This window comes from Eriocheir sinensis, chromosome 18 (assembly GCF_024679095.1).
Source record: "Eriocheir sinensis breed Jianghai 21 chromosome 18, ASM2467909v1, whole genome shotgun sequence".
Lineage (NCBI taxonomy): Eukaryota > Metazoa > Arthropoda > Malacostraca > Decapoda > Varunidae > Eriocheir > Eriocheir sinensis.
This window is the reverse complement of record NC_066526.1, coordinates 16,953,616-16,969,695: the sequence shown is the minus strand read 5'-3', so window position 1 is coordinate 16,969,695 and position 16,080 is coordinate 16,953,616.

Here is a 16,080-nt window from a genome sequence, read left to right as displayed (position 1 = left end):
AGAGTGAGCAAGACAAGAAAAAAAAAAGGCGAAAGAAAACTGAAGTGTAAAAATGATTACATAAGGGAACGGGAGCGCAGAGCCTTACTGGACATATCCCTGAATTCCCTGCTGAGGCGCCTTTTATGTGTGATTGGTTGGGTCCTGTCCTGGCCACGGTGACCGAGTGTGTGGCCGGCAAAGTGGGCAGCTCCTGTGTGGCTGATTGCTCGCCGGCCAAGGAGGAGGACGAGGAGGGGGAGGGAAAGAGGACCAGGAGGAAGAGGGACCATGTTGGGGAAGTCTTGAGTTGTGGTATTAGGTGAGGCTGGTGTTGGGGTGGTTGTAATGTGGTGGTGGTGAAAGTGGTGGTGTAGGTGTTAATTTTGTTCTGGGGGAGATTAGGTATGTGTGTTGTCAAGCCCTATAATGGTGTGAGGAGAGAGGCATACATTCACATACATACATACACACATACAGACAGACAGACAGACAGATAGACAGACAGACAGACAGACAGACAGAGACAGATGATGTTGCAAATGGTTAGAATTTTTCAAAGCACACAAGTAGTTTTGAATTTATCCCAGGTTCAAAAGACATCCATTTTTTTAGGCAGAGAATTACAATCACGCTTCTAAGGGTTCTTTTAGTCTCATTCTCGTATTAATAACACTGACATTTCACACATGGACCAAGAAAAATAGATTAGAAATTATAGTAAGGTACACACGCGTTCTGGATTTAATTCATGTTCAATTAGCGTAATTTCGCAGGTAAATATTCATAATCGTCCATGATCGTGATAATTTTAGTCTATTACCCGCACCAACATCGCCCCCACCACACGGGAACCAAGAAATTTATGGTTAAAAGTTGTAATGCAGGATAATTGATTCCTTTGATAATGATCGCCTTAATTTACGTCACAGCACATGTAGAAAATCATACACATCTGTGCTTATCATCGTCGTAAAACCAATAGTAAAAGACAGAGCATTTGCTTGGTAACAGTCGATTTTATTCACGAGATTTCACACGAACAAAATCATAAACACGTGCGCTGATCATCATCATTTTCGTCTCATTATCGTATTAGCAACACACTGCCACGCAAAGGGGACCCAGAACTTACGTCATTTACTTACTAAAAATCGATTCAATCCACGTCATTTAATTACTAACAATCCGTTCAGTTCACGTCATTTACTTACTAACAATCCGTTCAATCCACGTCATTTACTTACTAACAATCCGTTCAATTCACGTCATTTACTTACTAACAATCCGTTCAATTCACGTCATTTACTTACTAACAATCCGTTCAATTCACGTCATTTACTTACTAACAATCCGTTCAATTCACGTCATTTACTTACTAACAATCCGTTCAATTCACGTCATTTACTTACTAACAATCGATTCAATTCACGTCATTTACTTACTAACAATCCGTTCAACTCACGTCATTTACTTACTAACAATCCGTTCAATTCACGTCATTTACTTACTAACAATCCGTTCAATTCACGTCATTTACTTACTAACAATCCGTTCAATTCACGTCATTTACTTACTAACAATCCGTTCAATCCACGTCATTTACTTACTAACAATCCGTTCAATTCACGTCATTTACTTACTAACAATCGATTCAATTCACGTCATTTACTTACTAACAATCGATTCAATCCACGTCATTTACTTACTAACAATCCATTCAATCCACGTCATTTACTTACTAACAATCCATTCAATCCACGTCATTTACTTACTAACAATCGATTCAATTCACGTCATTTACTTACTAACAATCCATTCAATTCACGTCATTTCACAGGTAAAACATCACAAACACGTGCTAATCAACATTTTTCTCTCCCGGTCCTGTATTTTTCGTCTCATTTTCGTATCAGCATCACCCCGCCACGCTCAGGGGACCCCAAATTTATGTGTTAAGTTAGAATTAGTGGCGGCGAACGAGGACGAGGAGGAAATATGGGAGGCTGGCGTGTGAGTCCCTTCGTCGTGTCGTCTTTCCTTGGTCCCCTGCCATCTCACCTTGTCCCTCTGCCCCTGCCTGACCTCTCCTGGCCTGGCTCTCTCCTGCCTCCTGATTGGTTGACCCCCGTTGACCCCCAGCCGTGTCTCCTTCGCTGATTGGTTGAACTTTTGTGACCTCATTAAGCGGTAACCTTGAAGGGGCGGTCACGGAAAATGAGTCGAGAGGGGAGACTAAAGTGGAAGTGATGTACGTGATGGGGAGAGGAAGGGAGGGAGAGAAGGAAAGAAGGTGGAGGTGTACCTGTCTGCCTCCTTGATTAGATGGTGTATTTTGTTTCCATTTGCCTTCATTTTTACCTTTATGTATTTGTGTATATTTTTTGCGTTATATGTCTTTCGTGTAATTCTCATGTATGTCCCGTTTTTGTTTGCTTTTGTATGTCTGTTTGTGTACCGCATCTTTCAACTCGATTTTCGTTCTTGTGTTTAGCGAGTAGCGGGCTTTTTTTTATTTTTTTTCACTCTTTTTGTTGCCCTTGAGCCGTTTTCTTTGATATATAAAAAAAAATCCTCTACTTCCTTACCTTTGTGTACCTGTGAGTAATTTTGTTGTTTTGTGTAATTTGTCTACTTTCCTGTTTGCTTATTATTTTATTCTTCATATTTCTCTGTTTGTGTATGTGAATCTTCCTTCTTGAATGTTTAATTGCTTCTACTCTCTTTTACCTTAGTGCTTTTTTATGGTTCTTTATTCTCTTTCAAAATGGTGTGTATTTGTCTCCACTTTCTATTTTTTACTTTATATATATCCCTAATTCGATTTTTCTTGCGTCTCTGCTTAGTAAGGTTTGTTTATTCTCTCTCTCTCTCTCTCTCTCTCTCTCTCTCTCTCTCTCTCTCTCTCTCTCTCTCTCTCTCTCTCTCTCTCACCTGGGGCGTTCGTTGTTGTTGACAATTATCAGATAGTGCCACGGCGCATTCGATGTGTAAAGAAATGCCTCCAACAGGAATCGTGGCACTGCGCTGAACGACAATACATGAGGTGGTGGTGGTGGTGGTGTGGTGGTGGTGGTGGTGGTGGGGCTGGGGAGTAGAAATATTGTTGTGGTTGTGAAAATAGGTAAGGGTGATGTTGCTGTATGTGGGTGTAGTGGTAGAGGGTAGTTTGTAGTAGTAGTAGTAGTAGTAGTAGTAGTAGTAGTAGTAGTCCGTCTGGGTGGGTTACTGCAGCAGTGTCATTAATAAGATGGATGTTGTTATTATTAGTAGTGAGGGGTGAGTAGCAGGCAGTAAGTAGTAGTGGGAGGGTGTTAGTAGCAGCAGTAGTGGGAGGGTGTTAGTAGCAGCAGTAGTGGGAGGGTGTTAGTAGAAGCAGTAGTGGGAGGGTGTTAGTAGCAGCAGGCAGTAACTAGTAGTGGGAGGGTGTTAGTAGCAGCAGTAGTGGGAGGGTGTTAGTAGCAGCAGTAGTGGGAGGGTGTTAGTAGCAGCAGTAGTGGGAGGGTGTTAGTAGCAGCAGTAGTGGGAGGGTGTTAGTAGCAGCAGTAGTGGGAGGGTGTTAGTAGAAGCAGTAGTGGGAGGGTGTTAGTAGAAGCAGTAGTGGGAGGGTGTTAGTAGCAGCAGTAGTGGGAGGGTGTTAGTAGCAGCAGTAGTGGGAGGGGTGTTAGTAGCAGCAGTAATGGGAGGGTGGTAGTAGCAGCAGTAGTGGGAGGGGTGTTAGTAGCAGCAGTAGTGGGAGGGGTGTTAGTAGCAGCAGTAATGGGAGGGTGTTAGTAGCAGCAGTAGTGGGAGGGGTGTTAGTAGCAGCAGTAATGGGAGGGTGTTAGTAGCAGCAGTAATGGGAGGGTGGTAGTAGCAGCAGTAGTGGGAGGGTGTTAGTAGCAGCAGTAATGGGAGGGTGTTAGTAGCAGCAGTAATGGGAGGGTGGTAGTAGCAGCAGTAGTGGGAGGGGTGTTAGTAGCAGCAGTAGTGGGAGGGTGTTAGTAGCAGCAGTAGTGGGAGGGTGTTAGTAGAAGCAGTAGTGGTGTTTGGGGTCCTCCTTGGCGGGTGTTCCCCTCTGTAATATCCCTTAATCTCCTCAAAGCTCTTCCGCTCACTGCACTACTAGATGAATTCCCATCAATATTGCCACCAAACATGCCGCCCCCGCCCCCCCTAGCCTCCCCAACTCCCCTCTCCTCCCACCCTGCTCCTCCTCTTCCCTCCCCTTCTTCCCCTCCAACACTCATCAGTTTTCACATTCAGCAGCAACGTGAGTTCGAGGTTATTTTGCATTTGAGTCTCGTCATGGCCGCTAGAGGGGGTGAGGACGCAGGGGGAGAGGGGAGAGGGGATGAAAAGGGAGGGAGTGTGTAAGTGCGTTGGGGTGGTAAGTGTGGGTGTGCGTGTTAGTTTGAGTGTTAGTTAGTTAGTGTACGTTGGGTTATGAGGGAGGTTTGTGTGTGGGGGGGTAAGGAAGAGAGAGAGAGAGAGAGTGTGTGTGTGTGTGTGTGTGTGTGTGTGTGTGGACTAAGGTGACGTAATGTTGTGATGATCCTCGGAAATCTGTCTCTGTGTCGGGTCTGTCATCTCGGCTCACCCCTTCTGCAGGCACTCAGGAGGATAGAATAGTGGTGCTTCTCCTCCTCCTCCTCCTCCTCCTCTTATTCCTGGGTGGTGCTAATGATTTGTGGTTAGTTTTCTTGCCTATGTATATTTTTAGTTTGTCATTTATTTACTTTTTTTTGCACGTTTGTAGGTCTTGATAATGAGTTTCTTTATTTATTCTTTTCATCCTTTTTTTCATAGCTGTTTTGTTCTACTTCTAATTTTTCTTCTTTTTTTATTTCACTGCCTTCCCTCCCAAGCCTTTCCTCCATCCCTTTCCTCCCTCTCTCCCTATGGTATTTTCTCCCCGTTCTCCCCACCCCGCGGAGAGGTGTGGCGGGCAAGTGTCTGTCGTGTTACAAACTTTTCGATGACTTTGACTCGTCGATCGTAAGGAAGTATTTGGACGGGTATCACTTTGTTCCTCGGAGGGGCCCGGGAGGAGGAGGAGGAGGAGGAGGAGGAGGAGGAGGAGAAGGAGGAGAAGGAGGAGGAGGAGGAGGCTGCAAGAAATAACTCACGGCTTTCAGTTTCCTCTCTAACAAAGAAATCCTGAATAAATTAATCACTCGCATTTAACTTGACTGCAATTTTATGACATTCGTAACTGACCTCATTATTCACCATATAAAAGAAAGGTTAATTAGCTTATTTACTTACACCTTCCCTCTTTATGCGTCCGTCCTTCATTCAATTCAGTGATAAAAAAAGTAATCATATCAGTTAATCAAGTTCACCATATTCTCACTTCTTTTATCTACTTCACTGCCTCTCGTGATTCAGCTAATAAGGAACTCTCAAAGCCACTTCCCGCTAGGTGGCAGCACTGTATGTCGATCCATCTATCTGGAGTTATTCTGATAGTGGTTTCTTTGCCTTATCCCTTCTATTCATTAAAAGAATCTGGGAACACAACGAAAAAAATAATAATAAGGTATACAATTAAAAATGCCGGAGAAAAAGTGAGAGAAAAAAAAAGAGAAAGAAAGGACGGATAACACCATCTACCACCACCAACTTAACATAACCATCTTTCTCCTCCTCCTTCCTTTTTCCAATATACCTGCCTCTCTCTCCCTCTGTTTAAAGTCTGTATAAAAATGGTTGTTCCCAATCTTATTAACATCTATTCAATAATTTAACCATCCTCCTCTTCCTCCTTCCCTTCCTATTCACCTGTCCCTCTCTTCCTGTGTTTAATGTCTATAATAATGAATGTTTCTCTGTCTTATTAACATCTATTCATTAATTTAACCATCTTCTTTTTCCTCCTTTCCATCCCCTATATTCTCGTTCCCGTCTCCCCCTCGTTTACACATAAGTAAGGGCGCTGCTCCCCCTTCCTCATCACCCCCTCCGTCAGCCACACAGCATCCACACCGCCGCTTATCTTCCCACATCTGTTCCTTCCGTGGCTGTGGAGTGCGTCTGTGTGTGGTTATGGTGGTGCGGCGGCGTGTCTGTGGCGCCTCCACCTCTGATAACCTCACTTTACCGCACCGTCTCGCACCTCCTCCTCCTCCTCCTCCTCCTCCTCCTCGTAATTACAGGATGACACACTAGGGACGTTGTGCTCCCCTTCCACCCTCCTCTCTCCTCCCTCTCCCCCGTATTTAAGGCCGTTTGTGTGTGTGTGTGTGTGTGTGTGTGTGTGTGTGTGTGTGTGTGTGTGTGTTCGTTCATTTGGCGACGCGTAAACTCTAAGAAAGAACTGAGATGCTGGTTCTTATCTGTACGTCTCAGGGTTCAGGGACTTCAGCGCCGCCCCAACGAAGGTAAACGGCGTGAAGGGGCGGCGTCGGGAGCGCTTATCTGCGTCGCGGCGATAAGGGGGACTTTGCTAAGCAGCGCCGCCCCGCCAGACGTCGCGGCGATCACGAACAGGGATCAGATGGGGATGTTATGCCCGTTGTGTAAGTTTTGCTTTTATCAACGCTCCTCCTCCTCGTCCTCCTCCTCCTCCTCCTCCTTTTCCCCGGCCTCCCACTCCTCCTTTTCGACCTCGTTCTGTTTTTCTTCTTCTTTGACTTCTTGTTCTTCAGTTTCTTCGTATTATTGTTTCTTATTATTTTTGTCACTATTGTTATTCGTATTCTTATTTTCTTCATAATCTTTCACTTCTTTTCCCTCCTCCTCCTCCTCCATCCACAATACACGAACACCCTCCCTGTGGACATTTCTCTCCCGTCTCCCTTACCGAGCCTCCCGCCCTTCGCTGCCGCCTTTCTGTCAGTGTCTGGAGGGGCGTTGGACTCCCTGCCTCGGCGATATGTCTCAGAGAACCTAACAACTCCCTCCGCTTCCTCGTCCACCTTTCATTCACACGCTTACTGGAAAGAAATATATGAAGAAAAATATGTAAAATAGCCGGCGTGACTTTCTTTTTCTTTGCTGTAGTTTTCTTCTTCTAGCGCAGGTGTCAATAGCTTCTTACCTGTGTTCATTTTCTAATTAGTGTTTGGTATGTTGTTTTTCGTTACTATTAGGAAAAATGAGCGAAATTGTGAAGGCAGAACGTAGAAGCAGAACGAACATGATATGCGAGGCTAGAGACGAGACAAAAAAAAAGAGATCGTTGCTTTTGAGTTTTGTGAAGACTATTATACAGATATGGTTTGAGGTAATTTGACGTTTAAGCTAAAAAGAAAAAGAATAGTCATCCTTTCTTTCTCTCTCGTTTTTGTTTTTTGCAGTGCTATGTGCGAGAAAACTTCAACATTCACAAGAAGACAAATTTTTAAATCGGATACACTCATGAACCAGAGGAGGCCATTTCACACCACCACCACCACCACCACCACCACTCTCCTCCTTCTCCTCCCCTTTTCATCATTTTCTTTTGCCTGATTTAAGTGTCGTTTTTGAGACGGGCGAGACATCGATCTTGCGACACAGGGCGACGAGAGCGGAGAAAGGGAGCGATATAGAGACGAAGGGAGAGGAAAGGAGGGAGGGAGAGTGCCAGAGGGAGAGAGAGAGGAGGGTGAGCGGGTCCAGTAAAGTCATGTGGGGAGAGTCCGCAGGAAGTAAGATGGACAACTCGTGTCACCTCTGAGTGCTGAGTGAAACTTTGGCAACAGCATGATGGAAAACTCATGACGAACGTGACGGCGGGGCGGGCGATGTAACAGGCCGGGAGGGAGGGAGAGAAAGTGGAGACGGGAAACTGAGAGAGAGGCGAGAAGTGGTGGATTGAGGAAAAGGAGATGTAAGGGAGGCTGAGGGAGGGAGGTGGAGTGGAGGGAAGGTGGAGACGGGAACCTGAGGAAGACGAGAAATAGTGGGTTGAGGGAAAGAAACGGGAAGGAAGATGCAAAGGAATCAGAGGGATAGATTGAAGGGGGGGATGTGGATGAGAGGTGGTTGAATGATAGAGAGGATGAGGTGGAGAGGGAGGTGTTGTGGAGGGAAGGTGAAGACAAGAAACAGAGGGAGACAAGTGGTGGGTTGAGAAAAGGAGATGAGGGAGAGAGGGAGGTGTTGTGGAGGGAATGTGGAGACTAGGAGTGGTCAAAAGAAGGAAAGAAGGGGAGATAATCGTGAATAAAAAAGAGAGGAAGGAGAAGTGGAGGGAAAGTGGAAACGAGAAGTAGTAGATTGAGGGGAAGAAGAAGGATAAAAAGTGAAGAAAAGAGGAAGATAGAGGAAGAGGGAGGCAAGTAAGGAAAGTATGATTGATGGGAAATGTGAACACCAAGGAGAAGAAAGAGATAATGAAGGATGAGAGATAAAAAGAGGTACCAGGTGGAGAAGGAAGAATAGAAAAAGTGGAGAGGAAATAATGGGGTGGGAATAAAGACACAGAATAACATCAGTGGTAAGGGATCTGAAGAGAGAGAGAAGCAGGAAGTGAGTTAGGAGTAAGAGAGAGAAAAGAAGGAGGTAGGGAGAGGAGGAGGAGGGGCGGGGCGGAGGGAACACGCATAGCCGATTGAAGTCCTCTGGAAGGCGGGAAAGTGCAGTGGGTGTTGCCTCCACTCTGAAGGAGGAGAGAGTTGGATCCCATGTAAAAAGTGAAGGAGTAGAATCTGAACCCTTTACTTTTATGCGTAAGAGAGAGAGAGATAAAACGGTGTCTATTGGCGTTTAGGATTGTAAAAGGAGGATGTTTGCAGTGTCTTAGTGATATGTATGGATTCTTTTTTGTCTTCTTATTTAGAGTAAGGAAGGCTGCTCAAAAATAAACAGCAAAAAAAAAAAAAAAAAAAATAGATGCTGCACCGAACAAAAGAAAAGAAAAAAAAACGAAAAAAAAAGGTCAGAAAAGAGGTCAATTGTGTGTTATTTTTCTTTTTTTGTGTGTGTCTAACAGAATTATCATATACGTAATCCCACAAGCCGCCTCTTTCTCACTCTCGCTCGATGGAAACAAATGAATTAGTCAAGGGGCGTAAGCTGTTCGGGTCTTCTTCCGGGGCACTAATGGCGGGCGCTGGCTGGCCGGGTCTCAAAGTAATGGCGGAGTGGCTTTGTGCGTAATCCTGTCTTGTGAGTGAAGGGAACCCACCTCACGGCATCTCTTCCCACTCAGGTAAATCTCCGCTCCATCCCCTCACCTCCTCCTCCTCCTCCTCCTCCTTCTCCTCCTCCTCCTCCGCCTCCTCTTCTCTCTCTTCCCCCAACTTTTAGCCATCCGCCTCCTCTTCCTTGGCCTCTTATTCTATTTTCTCTTCCTCCTATTCGTCCATTTCTTTTCTTCTTTCTCTGTTTTTTCCTGATCTTTCTCCGTTTTGTCTCTGCTCTTTCTGGTCCTTCTCTTCGTCTTTCTTTCTCTTCTTCTTTCCTCTTCCTGCTCCTCTTTTCCTAGCTCTCTCATACGTCTTTCGTCGAGTCTTCTTTTTGTTTCTAGTCCTCCTCTTCCTCTCCTTTCATTTTCCTCTTTTTTTCCTTCCTCTTTCTCCCCTTCCTTCTCTTTACAGCTGTTTTTCTCTTTCTTCTCTTTCTCTTCCTCATAGTCACCCACTTCCTCTTCCTCGTCCACATCCTCCTTCTCTTCTTTCTCCCCCTCCTCCTCCTCCTCCTCCTACCTGAGTCGGCTGGTGTCCGCGATGGCTTCATTAACAACAAACAAAATATTATCCTGCTTATCTCTATTTGTCCTTCGTTTTTTTGTGCTAATGCCTCGTTAAGACTTGCCTTGCTAATTACGTGATAGATTAAAATGTTCCAGGCTTTCACTTGGTCATATTTTTTGTTGTTGTTGTTTTTATGGATGACCTGATGTGCTTCTGTCATGTTATATTATTTTCTAGGGTGGGGGTAGGTTTTTTCTTTCTTTGGTTTCGTGTGTGTGTGTGTGTGTGTGTGTGTGTCTAAAAGGTTCTGTGTAATGCCACTCCTTGCATCGACTTAGGTTTTACACTCCAGTAGTCTCCCTTTTTCACTTTACTTTATTATTGTTTTAGTTTTCCATCTCCCTGTCTTACTTACCTTAAAATTCAGTTCTTTCACGTCCATCACATTCAGCCTTCCCTTTCCCCCCTTTCCCTTCATTTGGTTCGCTCCTCTCAGCCAGTCATTTCCCCAACACTTCCTTGCTTAACTTCTTGCGTCATCCAGTCTTCCCTTCCCCCTTTATTATCAGCACCCCTAAGCCTCCTCTTTCCCCTCTTTTTTTCCTTCTTTTGTTTGCTCCCCTCAACCATTCACTCCCTCAACACTTCCTCGCTTAACTTCATGTATCTTCCAGTCTTCCCTTTCTCCCTTGTTATCAGTATCCCTTAGCCTTCTCTTTCCCCTCTTTTTCCCCTTCTTTTGTTTGCTCCCCTCAACCATTCACTTCCCCAACACTTCCTTGCTTTCTCTTCCCCTCGCATCCAGTCTCACCCCCTACCCCCTTTTTCTCTTTTTTTACTCCTTGGTTGTCTCCCTTCACTTAGTCACATAACACTTGCCTCCACCTCCTTTCATCCAGCACTCAAGAATCCATTAGAACCGTCCTTTATTTTCTCTCCCCCTTCCCTCTTTTGTTTCTTTCCTTGTTTCATCTTCCTAACACTTCCTTGCTAACACTCCTTCCAGCATCCAGCACTTCCTAAGTCATTGTAGAAGCCTCCCATCTCCCCCTTTTTCCCCTCTTCCCCTTTCCCTTTCCTTTACTTAATCTTCGTAACATCTTGCTAACACTCCTTCCAGCATCCAGCACTTCCTAATTCATTGTAAAAGCTTCCTCTCTCCCCATTTTTCCTCTTCCCCCTTTTCCCCTTCCTTCTCTTCATCTTCCTAACACTTTCCTTCACATCCAGCACTCCCCAATCCACTAGACCTCCCCCCTTTCCCTTGCCCCTTCCCCCGTTTTTCCCATTTTCCCTTACCCCATCCCTCATGCGGAGTGGTACACGGAGCTTCCCGCCGCACACATAAACCCTTCAATTTCCATACCAGAGTGCGGAGAGGGGAGAAAAGGTCCATCCATTCGCCCACTTTGACCCTTTCCTTGCCCACTCCAGCGCCTCCTTCTCTCACTTACTTCCCTATCACCCACTTAGGGGCTCGCTTCTCCCTCTTCCCCCTCTTTCCCCCTCACTCCCCTCGGCTCCCTTACTCTGCTACGGGTCTTTCCTTCGCGCAGGAAGACCCCCGCAGCGCTTGTCCGTACCGCGCGAGACCATAAGCCAAGCCTGATCCTAAAATGTGTCTCGTGTAAAAAGCAGAGCGCCGTACTCTTCCATTAGCCGAGTGCCGAGGGTTGCCGCTCGTAGGGGGAATTTTCGGGCTCTTTTCGCTCTTGTTGGTGGAGTGAGAGAGCGAAGGACGAGGCTGACTGATGCTGGGGAGGAAGGGGAATTGGGGGGAGGAGTGGGGAAGAGGGAGGGAGGAGTGGGAAAGGGGAGGAAGGGAAAGGGAGGTGGTGGCCAGAAGGGGAGGGCGTGGAGGGGGTGAAAAAAAGAGAAGAGATGGTTTCGTGTGTGTGTGTGTGTGTGTGTGTGTGTGTGTGTGTGTGTGTGTGGTTGGCGGTGCGTTGCTTTGATGGGGTGAGTTGAGGTGTTAGAGTATGAGGAGGAGGAAGTGGATGAGTAAGAGGAGGAGGAGGAGGAGGAGGTGGAGGAGGAGGAGGATGCAGGCAGTGTGGTGGAGGGAAGGGATGATAGGGGATATGGTGTTTGATTCTCTCTCTCTCTCTCTCTCTCTCTCTCTCTCTCTCTCTCTCTCTCTCTCTCTCTCTCTCTCTCTCTCTCTCTCTCTCTCTCTCTCTCTCTCTCTCTCTCTCTCTCTCTCTCTCTCTCTCTCTCTCTCTCTCTCTCGTAAGCTTCACCTGTTCACCGTTAATGTAAGAGAGAGAGAGAGAGAGAGAGAGAGAGAGAGAGAGAGAGAGAGAGAAAAATGGAAAACACGATAACACAATGAACACACACACACACACACACACACACAGACTACAACCAACCAAGAGGCAGACAGAGAAAGCGAAAAAGACAGACAGAACCAGAGAGAGAGAGAGAGAGAGAGAGAGAGAGAGAGAGAGAGAGAGAGAGAGAGAGAGAGAGAGAGAGAGAGAGAGAGAGAGTGAGTCAAACCCAGACACACTCAGACACACACAGAGAGCAACGTAAATAAACTTCGATCAGACGTGCGATGCTTAAAGAAGAATGGATAAGCAAGCAAACTGTGTAGAGTAAGAACATGGGAGCCGCCAGCTGAGGGGAGGGCTGGCGAGGACAACCGTGAAATTAACTAAGTGAGGGATAAAGTGAGGGGACAAAGGGTCAGCTCAACGTAGCATGGATAACGCAAGCAAAACAAGGATCCGGGAAGGTAATAAGTGGAGCCAGGGCAGCACGGGATGGTAGCAGGACACAGGCAGCGATGATCCACTGCCATCACTACCACCACCGCCTCCACCACCTCCACCACCACCTTCTCCAACACCAAGATCACCATGACCAAATACAGGCTAAGTAGTAGTGAGCTTGTGGTGTTGCTGGTTGTCTTGGTGGTGGTGGTGGTGATGTTAGAGACTGATGATAGAGCTGTGGTGTTGATGCTGCTGCTGGGGATGATGAAGACTCTTGAAGATGTAGTTGTGGTGTTGATTATGGTGTTGATGCTGGTAGGGGTGGTGGTGAAGCCAGATCTTGGGGTGTAGTAACAGTAGAGATGGAGCTTGTAGTTGTGATGTAGGTGATGGCTGTGAGGATTTTGCCAGGGTGATGATTTTGGAGGTGGTGGTGTTGGGTGGAGGTGGGGGAAGTGAAGGCGAAAGTTGTGGTGTGTCCGAAGATATAGAGATGTTGGAGAGAACGGAAACAGCCATTATTATCAGTATCCCCCCTCACACACACACACACACACACACACACACACACCACATCCACCACCACTAGAAAAGTATTGAAAGTTTGAAGGAAATAGAAGCCTCATAAAAAAGGAACATGAAGGAAAGTCGATGAACAAGGAAGAGAGTAGTTGTAGTAGCAGCAACAGTAGTAGACTTAGTAGTAGTGGTAGTAGTAGAAGTAGTAACCGTAGATGAAAAGGAAGAGTAGGGAGGAAACAGCATCAACACCACCATTACCACGCCTATCCCCTTCACTACCTCCCCCCATCCCCTATTCCCTTCTCACCACCACCACCACCACCACCATTACCCCCCTCACCTTGCCCCCTCCCCCTCACCTCCACCACCACCACCATTACCCCCCTCACCTTGCCCTCCCCCCTCACCTTCACCACCACCACCATTACCCCCCTCACCTTACCATCCCCCCCCCCTCACCTCCACCACCACCAGAAGATTGAAACTTTGGAGGAAATAGGAAGCAGCAAATCTGGCGTGGTCCCGCGGGTTCGGTGCCCATTAGCCAGTGAGAGTAATGAGGCGCCCTGGGACTCGCCTCCTCACTCGGCCAAAAATATCCTCTTGTGGACGTGTAGATAAAAAAAAAAAAAAAAAAGCTCTCTTGCCCACACATATGCAGTTTGGAAATTTGTTATAATGAATAGGTTCCTGGAGGTGTGTTTGTTTGTGTGTGTGTTGAGGGGGGGGATAGAGAATGAGGTGTAGTGTGTGTGTGTGTGTGTGTGTGTGTGTGTGTGTGTGTGTGTGTGTGTGTGTGTGTGTGTGTGTATGTGTGTGTGTGTTCTTTCTCGCCTCGTTTTCTTTCCCTTCTTCCTCCTCTCTACACTGCGCCTACAAGTATACAACCCGGAAATTTATAGATGTGAATTTGATGCTGGGTGTAGAGAGAACGAAGAGGTGCATCGTGCTTATTTTCTTTTCCTCTTCCGCCTCTCTGGCTCCTCTTCCACTTCCTCTTGGTTGCATTCATCTACAAGTCTACAGATCGGAAGCTTGTAAATGTGGATAGATTTCAGGGTGTGAGTGTAGGTATAGCCAGGTATATTGTGGTGTTTTGTCTTTTCCTTCTTCTTTCTCTCCCTCTCTGTCCCTCTCTCTTTCATGTTCTCTTCCTAGTTCACTTTCTCTTCTTGTATAAATGAATGTGGCCTCAGCGTGGATGGAGACATGATATGTTTTCCTTCTCCTATCTTTATTATTTTATTTCTCCTTTCCTATCTCTTTCTTTCTCTTCCCTTTCCTCCTTCTCTTTATCATTACCGCTAATTATCCGTCTAAGGCAATATGTCATCAACTGATAATTGTCGATATAAGTGTACTACAGGATACTTTTTTCCACTCTCTCCCCCTCTTCCTCTTTCCCTTCCTCTTTCTCTTCTCTCCTCCTCCTCCTCCTCCTCCTCCTGTCTCCCGGCGCAGGTAATGAGGCAAACACATTTTTGTTCTCTCGGGCACTAAGCTTTCCTATTTTAATGCTCGGACAGAAACAGACGGACGGGCGGGCGGACGAGGGATGATTGGGCGGACGGTTGTGTGGTTGGGTGGTGGTGGAAACGTTGAATGGTAGTTGAATGGTCTGCAAGGATAGTTTGAGAGTGGAGCTGATGGTCATTTAAGGGTCTGAAAGGAGTTTGATGAAAGGTTGTGTAAAGAGATAGATAATGGGATGGTTTGATGGTAGATGTATGGTCTGTAAGATATATAGATGGAAGATAGGATGGTAGTTCTTTGGTTTGTAATGAGATGGATAAATGGAAGATTGGTATGGTAGCTGAATGTTCTATAAGCGGTTAAGTTGAAAGATTGTGTAAATAGACAGAGATTGAAGTGGTAGGTGTGTTTTATGTAAGGAGATGGATAATTGGAAGGTCGGTATAGTGGGTGAGCGGTCCATAAATAGTTGTTAGCTGAAAGGTTGGCTGGCTGGTAGTTGGGTGGTTGGATGTCAGGGACGAAAATACCAGAAGAAGCGCGAGACGGAGGAACTCGTTAACTCCGTGAAAAGACTCCTCATTAGCCCGGCCAAGGTTATCCATTAATCATCTCCTCGTCACTGCTTTCCTCAACTCATTGCGGACGGCACGTGTGGGGGCGGCGCCTGACTCACCTGTAAAACACACCTGCGGACACCTGCTGGGAGGGTAGAGGAAGTAGGCACCCGCTTATACGACAACTCAAAACTCTGGCTGAAAAAAGAATCCTCGTTGGCACTTGCAATAGTAAACTGTTTAATATATATATGCCTGGTTAAAAAGGCATGTTAAGAGGCGCCTGCTGAAAAGTGATGTATCATTGACGCCTAATTTAAAGCGAAAACTCTGGTACACCTGCTGAAGAGAAAGAAGAAATACCTTAAAGAGCGGGAGTTTCTATAATACAGTCGAAGAGAAGTTACGAGGCGTCTACTGAAACGAGTCATGTAGCAGAGAATTCACGGGATGGGAATTCACCTGCACACTAGCTGAATAAAGAAATAATACCTTAAAGAATGAGAGCTTCTGAAACACATTCTGAGAAGACAGTTTATAGAGATTCCAACCCTACCCGAAAACCTGTTCCATTAAAAGGAAGACCCGTTACCTGTAAAGAAAATCCTGAACACCTGAAGAAGACACCTCCCAGCGCCCCCTGACGAGACGGAGCACGCAGCACCTCACCACCTGCCGGGAGAGGCCTGTGGTTGTCTGTGGTTTCGTTCAGTCCAATAAAACATGAGGCCGGGCTCCCCTTACACTCCCGCCGCCGGTAACTCAACACCCTCACAGCCACGCGGCCCAAGAGACCCGCGGGAAGATGAGGCCCCTGGACACCCCCGCTCCCTTTGTGCCTCGTCCCTGTGTCCTGAGCCTCGAAGCCGCCGCAGTAAAGGTGCAGCACAGACTCGGGCATTACCGGAGACAGCCGAGTTAAGCCGACTTCACAGGCGTTACTCTAAGGAAACGTACTGCCCCACTAACAGCCCTTTCCAGCCCCTTTGTCCGCCAGCCCCGCCAAAGCCCATTCCTCTGTCTTTCTGTCCACGCGCGCACATACACAGCCACACTCTAGCCGCTGGTATTACTAAGAGCCTTCTACTGTCATCTCTATATATTCTGCCAGCCTTAAGCGACCATTACACACACACACACACACACACACACACACACACACACACACACACGCACACGCACACTAGTTACTGGTATTACTTCTACTTCTTCTACTACTTCTACTGT